Raw genomic sequence first — 9,000 nt, 5'->3', positions numbered from 1 at the left:
CAAAGAGAGTAGTATATTAATGATGATTTAATCTATCTATAACTATCTAAAGGTGCAGTTGTCTCAAAAATAACAAGATTGCCACTGAGGGCTGTTTTGGCGGGAACGGCTATAAAATACTACATGAAAACTTTGATTTCACTTTTATGAGCAAGCAGTATAATTGTACTCCATTCTTAACTGCAAGCATATACTAAATATTTTGTTATTTAATTACCAACATCGAAAACCGAATCTATTTAACACGTCGTGTATTGGGAATAGAAGCTATAAAAAGCCTTATTTATATTTATTTAGAAAAACGAAATATGCTTTTACATCCAAAAAAAAAAGCTGTAACGCAGTAATTATATTTACAGTGCATACATGTAGTTCTATTTTATGATTCCGTTAAATATTTAATAGTATTATAACGAATCATTAAGTGTTGTATGTTTGTTAAATCCTGAAATACCGGGAAAAAAAATCTGAAATGAATATATGCTATGAACTGTTTAATTTATTTTTTATATGTTAGCAAATTAGCATGAATAATACATTTGTCTTCCTAAAGCAGGTTATATGTAAGGAACAAATCTGTTAAAATAAATTCTACTTAATTTATATTTGAAATATAATTATAAGAGAGAGATGAGTAGGGCAAGCTAGCATTAATAGTAGTATTACATTTGTCTTCCCAAAGTGTATTATCAGAGAAACATGAAAAAAAAAATCTGTGTAAAATATTAATTTATTTAATTCAATATTTAAAATATAGAGACGAGTATCGCAGACTGTATGCAAGATTTGTTGATAAAATGATTCTATATATAATATATTCAATTAAATATTTTATGTACGTATGAGACAAGTTGTGGTTAGCATATTGTGAAGCTGCTAGGGCATAGGTTATACTAAAAGGCAAATTTTATTGGACAAATATATGGTCCAATACAATGTATAGAAATTGGCTTGTCAGTGAAGTTTTAAACATGTATAAATACCAGTTCAAGTTTTTTCCACAGCATCTCTATCCAAAAACTACATGAACAGTATAAATCGAAACAAGATAGGAGTGATCAGAAACACATGAACATGACGACGAACAAGGTTTTGGTAATTTGTGAGATTCAGATTCCAATTTCAATCATCACTGCCCCAAAAAATCAAGAAGAACGCTATCGCTGCAGATGGGCGGCGTGACAATTGACAAATGCAGAGGATGGTGATAATCCAAAAGGGGACTCCTCTTCGAGATTCCTTGAGGGAGGAAGAAAGAAATCTGGCTTGATCTGTAAGGCTAATGGATGAAAAAAGAAAAATGTATTGCGGCTACTTTAACATTTTACACACAGAAAAATGACAGGCGTGCTTGCGCTCTTACTCTGTTACTATTGGGGCTTGATATTTTTTAATGTTTTACTCCTATGTATTTGGAATTTCATTTTCATGAAGTATTTTTTTTTATTTTCTTGCATAATAATGGGTTGCTTCATTGTTTTAGGGCTACAAATGATTGGCCAATATTATTATTGCTTCAATCTTACTTATCAATAAATAATTCTTTTATTAGTATTTTAATTACTTTTTTCGTTGCAATATGCCATGGATATGGTATGTGAATTATCATAAAATTTGTAAAATAAGATAGAGGAAGTGAATGGTCAGTGGATAGTGAAATCTATATAGAGTATTAAATTGATGTAAATTTTAATTAAATTGATGTAAATTTTCTGAAAATTGGAATGCACCTAATTTATAGGTCGGAGGGGGTATCTCATTGGAATGAGAATAGCAAATGATCCAAACTAAGAAATATTGTTTTATGGAATATAACAATACTTATCGTTATTAATTCATAAAAGATGAAATTTATTGTAATCTTAACTATCAACCAAAAACTAATGTTCTAATAGATGAGCATTTGATTATTGGCACTTCAATTTATTTATGAAAATTGTAAGGCTGACCTAAAAAGATAATATGGTATCATGGTTGAAACTGGTAGGACCGTAGGATTTTGAACAAGTTTATATAATAGTTTCATTTTTAAACTGTTCAGTAGATCTTAAAGCAATAAATATTTTTGAAGTAGTATGTGCATGCACGTGATGGGGTGGGTGATGTCATATTTGTGGGACGACACGAGATTTTATAAAGTTTTGTTTTTTTGTGTTGAATAAATAGAGAGAGAAAATATAATTTTTATATTTATGTAAGAGAGAATTTTTTTCAAAAAATGGAAATATGATATTTTTGGTAGAACTAAAAAAATGACATTTATTGTAGGACGGAGAGAGTAATATATAATACTTCTAAAATTAAATTCTTTAAATAAATTTATAGTAATTGAACAATTAGTGCGATTAAAATCTGATAAGCATAGAATTTGACTAATTTATGTACTCTATTATTATATTCATGCTAAGTTTCAATTTCAAATTTTAATTTATTGGACTTTATATTTTTTGAATTAAGTAATTATATTAAGTGTTGTATAGATTGAATTGTTTTTTATTTACTCATATTTCTATTCTTTTTACTTCTCAAAATTTTGAAATATGTTTATATTGAATTCAAATCTGGCTAAATCAAGTAATTATAAAACACCAATAAATAATGATATAAAGTGAAACTAAATTAATACCACCATCAAACAAAGAACAATACTGCATAACATTAATTAGTGTTGTGTATAGTAATAATATACAATTTTATATCATGTAATATATTAGTTTAATTAAATATGTTGAAATTACTTATAAACATATATTTATATTCAAGATATATAATTTATAAATATATTTATATTTAAATTACTAGAAGTATACATAGTTATAATTGAGTTGATTTTGTTAATCGAAACTGGTGAATTATTTATTCGTTCAAAAAGTTTGCCTTTTTTTATTCTTTAGTAAATAGTAGTATTACATTTTTCTTTATTTGTATGTCTTATTCTATTTCATCCATACATCTCCTCTTTTGTTATTTCTTCTATTTTATACTACACTCATATCAAATATTAAAATAGTATATAATCATCTGCTAAAATATGAAATGTTTCATTGAGAGTGGATTGAGAGAAGTACAATTGCACAAATACTTTTTTTTTGGTGTTTATAATATTATAAATCTTTATTTTATTTAGTCTATATTCTTTATTTTAAATTAGTATATCTTCATTATTTAAAAATCTTTTGTCCTGTGCATAGCACAGGTGTTAACACTAGTTTTCTAAAAAGAGTAGTGGTGTGATAAATTGGCTCAAAGGAACAGAGGAAGAAGAAATGTACTACTATTAGACTTAAAACAAATTGAAAGGTAGACAAAAATCTGAGTGTCAACTCTACCTTGAAAGCTGCTAAGAGCATCCGCAAAGGTCAGTCCGTTGAGGTGTTGTCCTGTCCCGTCGGGAGGAGACGACGATCGACGGCTGTTGTGGAGCTCCCTTCCTACCGGGCCGCTCGATCTAAGGGGCTGAGCCCATTTTGTCAAGCTGACATGCGCTGTCGATGTGGCGCGCTCACTGCACACGATGACGCCCACTTGCACCGAGTGGACGTCCTATTTAACTATTACAATTTTTTTTTTAATTTGGTGACAAAAACTAAAAATAAACTCCTACTTCCCCAAATATTACCGTTTATTTCCCTTTTTATCTTTTTTTTAAAATTCTTTTTATCATTCAATTCATTCCAAAATTATCTATAAATACCTTATTCATAAAAAAAAAATTCTTTTTCATTTTCTCATCTCCAAATTTTTATCATCAATTGTGCAAATATGTCTGACCAACCACCACTACAGTTTGGCTGGTATGGGGCTTGACAACGTCGAACATGTTTGTATTTAACGGATTGATTAATGTGAATCATTGATTGGTGATAACATTTTATATTTTATGTGTTGATACAATATCTGTGACATGAGTGTGGATACACAATATGAATAATTAACAAGGTTAGTCAATATGGAGTAGTTATTGAGTTTAGATTGAACTTGAGGATAATGAATCCTTTTAAAGATGGAGTCAGATGAACGTAGAACTAAATCATTATAATAACTAGTGAGTTGATGAAATCTTACCCTAGGATTTCCTTGTTGATCTATCTTTTCGCCGTTGTTTTATTGCTTTATTTACTTGTTTATTTATTTTAATAGTAATTAATCATTATTGCTTTATTTACTTGTTTATTTATTTTAATAGTAATTAATCAAAACTCCGTTTGTCCGAATAGTATAGCCCGGTCACAGGTCACCAGTTGAAACGACAGCGTGTTCATCCCGGTCATCAAGATCAAAGTCGAGCCAGCAACAGTGGACAACAACTATGCCACAAAGTCAAAAGTTCCATAAATACATTAAATAAGAAAATCACACGTTTAGATTATGTTCATAAGCTCATAAATGCCTAATATTGTCTATATGTGTTCATTTCTTTTTCATTTGTCACAAGTTTTAATCTCTACAGCCACAGATTTCTTTGAATTATTTATCTTTGAATTATTTATCTTCGTCTTATCTTTGCATTTGTCCTTTTTAGGTAGATTGGTAAGGTGCTTCCGTTAATTAAGAGCATTTGCAACATAGCCCAATCCTAGTTTGGACTCGTCCCGCGACGGGCTGGCGTTGCGGATGTGTCGTCCCATCCCATGGCACAAGATAGAGGGGTGGTTGGAGAGTCAGCGCACTGGCATTGGCCCACTCACCGGCCTGCGAGTGGACTTTGTTTTTCACCTACTTTTTATTTTTAATTTTTTTAAATAAAAAAATCAGGAAATAATTATTTTTAAAAAACATTGTAAAAAAGAGCCGTTTTTATGCCCCTTTTTTGTCAGTTACTTTATTTATTTATTTTTAGTTTTTTAATATTCCCATATCACCTATAAATATCCCATTTTCTACACCATTTTTCTCTCACCAAAACACTCTCTACATCTTATTTCTCTCATTTTTCTTCACATCTCATTGTGCAAAAATGTTCGGTGAAGAAGGCGTCTCGAAGCAACGACATCGAGAACGCTGCTAGAAATCAAGCAAAGGAACAAGGCGAATCATGTTTACAATAAATTGTTACATTAGGATTTTAGTTATGTATTTATCCTATTGTTCAATTATGTAATTTTTGTGTTTTTTAATAGAATTATGAATTTTAGTATCAAAATAATATTTCATCCAAATATAAATCGACTTTGTTGGAATAAGAATAAAACGAAATGAAATAGCGGGACTCATGAATAGTGAATGGATAAGATGGATAAGGAATGAAGGATTGCAAGAGTTGTCTCTTAACTAAAAGATAGAAGAAAAAGTGCAACGAGGCCATGAATAATAAAGAAATGAGATAGTTAAGGAATGAATATGGAATCAGTGGATAGCTTAATAATGAAATATTGTTTGTGATAAAAAAATTTAAATTTTAGAAAAATATGAAAATGAATTTATAGTGAGATAGTTAAGGAATGGATATAAGACAGTGGATGGCTTAATAATGAAATATTGTTTGTGATAAAGGAAATCTTGTCTTTTTCATAAAAGAGTGAACTACAAAAATGATCCCTGAACTATGGAGTTATTTCATAAATGGTCCCTGGACTTTAAAAATATCACCTGCAGTCCCTGGACTAAGGGTTAATATAAAAAACGGTCCTTTTACACTGTTTTGAGACGAAAATGCCCTTTTGGGGGGTTTTGGGGGGTTTGGGCAATTTGGTCTTTTTACACTTTTAGCATTTTAAATCTGATATTATTTCAGTTATGTACTAAATCTGATATTATTTCAAAATTATCATTCTTCTTCCCTTTTGTCATCCTTCACTTTGTTTCTTTATTTCAATATTAGATTTAATTTATAAAATTAAATTTTAAATTTTGATTTTTAAATACCAATAAATTTTTTTAATTAAAACTATTAATTCATGGACACTATAAATATTGATTAAAACTATCAAATTTTGTTATTTAATATAATATTCAGCTGAATTGACGAAGTACAAAAAATAATATTAATCATGATGGAAAAATAAGAGCTATTCTATTTAGCCTCCGTTCGGTTGTTATAATTGTTTGTGATAGAATATTATGAAGTTGACTAAACATTTTATATAGGAGTATTTTTGTTGAATTTTTCTAGTAATTTTTATTGTTTTCAAATTAATATACGAAAATTATATTAGTCTTACATTAGATGCATATTTATTTCAGAATAAATCGTGTTATATGATCTATTTATGATTAAAGTTATTAAATATTTATTAAAACTAAGGCGTTGCCATATCTTATTGATTAAATATTAGACACTATAAAATATTGATTATGCTATTAAATTTTATTATTTAATAATTTTTATAATTAAAAATATTTATTGACATTTAAAAACTGAAATTTAAAATTTAATTTTGTAAAATTAAATCTAATATTGAATTAAAGAAACAAAGTGAAAGATGACAAAAGGGAAGAAGAATGATAATTTTGAAATAATATCAAATTTAGTACGAAATTGAAATAATATCAGATTTAAAATGTTAAAAGTGTAAAAAGACCAAATTGCCCAAACCCCAAAACCCCTCAAAAGGGCATTTTCGTCTTGAAACAGTGCAAAAAGACCGTTTTTGATATTAACCCTTAGTCCAGGGACTGTTGGTGATATTTTTAAAATCCAGAGACCATTTATGAGATAACCCCATTGTAACGCCCCACTTTTCAAACCCTAATTTTCGAACCATAAAATTTTTGCATTAAATGCTTTTAATGCTATGAAGTATGTGGATTAAATGATGAGTGAATTAATTGCATGATTTCTTTGTGACCTAATTGCGATTTGGAGTTGAGAGTGATTTGAATAGTCAAATCTGTTGAGTATATGACGTGTCTGTTGAATAGTTAATATTGTTGAAAATGTGACGTGGTCGTGGAATGGTCAACGTCGTTGAAAATGTGACGTGGAGGTCGAATAGTCAAAATGGTTGAAATTTGCGACATGATTGTGTGAATATTTTGATGCGGGGTGAAATATATTGTGGCGAAGTATTTCCTAAGGGATGAGTGAGACTAAATAGGATTATCATAAATATCATACACATTTTATTCGGAATTTTCGACCACCGTGATTTATTGGAGAAGAATCCTATTTTTCTTGGATTTAATTATTACTTAGGATAATTATCCAAATTTTATCCAAAGTCCAATTATTCTCTAATTCCTCCATGGAATTTTCGACTCCTACCTTATTCCTAGGGAGATTTCGAAAATCCCCTATTTATGGGAGAAGGAATTATTTTATTATATTATTTGATCCCTTATTTATTCCCTTCCATGAATAAATATAAATATCCTAACAAATCTTACCATATCTAAGGAGATCTTGCCATATCCTATTTAAATTAAGATTTGAATTTAAATCCTAGGCATAAAATCGCCTACTCCATATTTATTGGGAGAATTTATTATTTTATTATGCTCCGTGATATTTTATTCTACTCCGTGAAATATCAAATTAAATCATATTCTAATTAAATAGCATAAAATTCGAAAATCCCTTTTATTCTCTCCAGATTCACGCCAACTACACTCTCCCATATCTTATTAAATCTTTGATTTATTTAATTAAACATTATATCTTGCACTCTATAAATAAGAGAGAAAAAAATCCTAAACCTAAATCCCAAAATCACGCCTCCCTCTCTCCAAGTTCACGCCACTTTCTCTCCCACTCTCTCTCAATTTTTCTTCTATTTTTCTCCAAGAGTTCTTCATCTTTTGAGAAGAATTCAAGTTGAAGCCTCAAGAATTATTGAAGAATCAAGATTTTACTTTGTTTCTACCGATCGTTTTTATCAAAAAGAGGTATTTTGATCTATCTTTTCTCATCTAACCGATTAATCGGTGTTCTTGAACCCTCATGCATATAGATCGAGTGAAAAGGGGAAACAATTGATGAATGAGAAGTGATGTGCGTGTGTATGTGTGTGCATCGGTGTGTGTTTGTGTGTGTGCGTGTGATGTGAGTGGAAGAACACTCATGCGTGACATGATTTGATGATAGATCTGGAGTTGTAGTGCGAATAAAAATTGATATGATGAGCATGTCTTGATTTTGAATGATAATATAAAACGAATCGATGGGAAAAGGGAAACGTTGGGGACATGCATGATTTCGAGTCATTGATTGAGACTGATTGTGATACACACTATTTAAAGGTGATAACTTGCGCTCGAAGCGTGATAGCAAAGGGAAGAAAGTACTTGAGATCTAAGCAGTCGAGGTGGGCTTTCTTTTAAAATAAGGACAACGTCCTAAATCTTTATTGATGAGAATGAAATCTGTGTTTATCATGCCGTGATTTGTTTTGTCGTGCCTATCCCTTGTGGCTCTGCCACTATTAATTAAATCGAATTCGGATCCTCGTAGAGCCGCAAACTCTACTTGGATTAGTGTACACCAATGTTAGACCGTGTGCCGGCGTACGGGTTGGCCGGTCTAGTGACCTGGTTTGCGGCCGCATTCCTTGTCATGTAGAATGAGGATATGGTAAACGTCGATGAGAAAAATGGTTGCGCGACCGTGATTTTTGAATGAAGGAAATATTTTGGTGCCTCGGGCATTTCTAAAGATAAAACCCCGATGGACACTTGAAAATGGCATGATAAATAATATTTTGATAAAACTGTTTTCGGCATAAGTCCACTGAGTATCTTTATAGTACTCAGCCCTGCATGTGTTTTCCCTATGTGCAGGTTGAGCGGCGACGAGCGGTTGGCGGTGTTGAGCAAGTTAATTGAATAATATGGTCGTTTTGAAACTCCGAGTGTAGTTGTGTCTTCATACATGACTTCACTCTTCTCTTGGATGCTTCCGCTGAAACATGAAACTTCTTATCGTTTGATTGAGTTTGAAACTATTTCATTTTGTTTAGAATATTGGAGACATGATACATTTTGGATCACATTAAGCCCCTGTCGTTTTGAGCATAAATTTTGATATCTATTCTTCATTGGATTTCATTGCTAAGCCGTTACTTT

Source organism: Salvia hispanica, chromosome 5 (assembly GCF_023119035.1).
Source record: "Salvia hispanica cultivar TCC Black 2014 chromosome 5, UniMelb_Shisp_WGS_1.0, whole genome shotgun sequence".
NCBI lineage: Eukaryota > Viridiplantae > Streptophyta > Magnoliopsida > Lamiales > Lamiaceae > Salvia > Salvia hispanica.
This window is presented reverse-complemented; position numbering follows the sequence as displayed.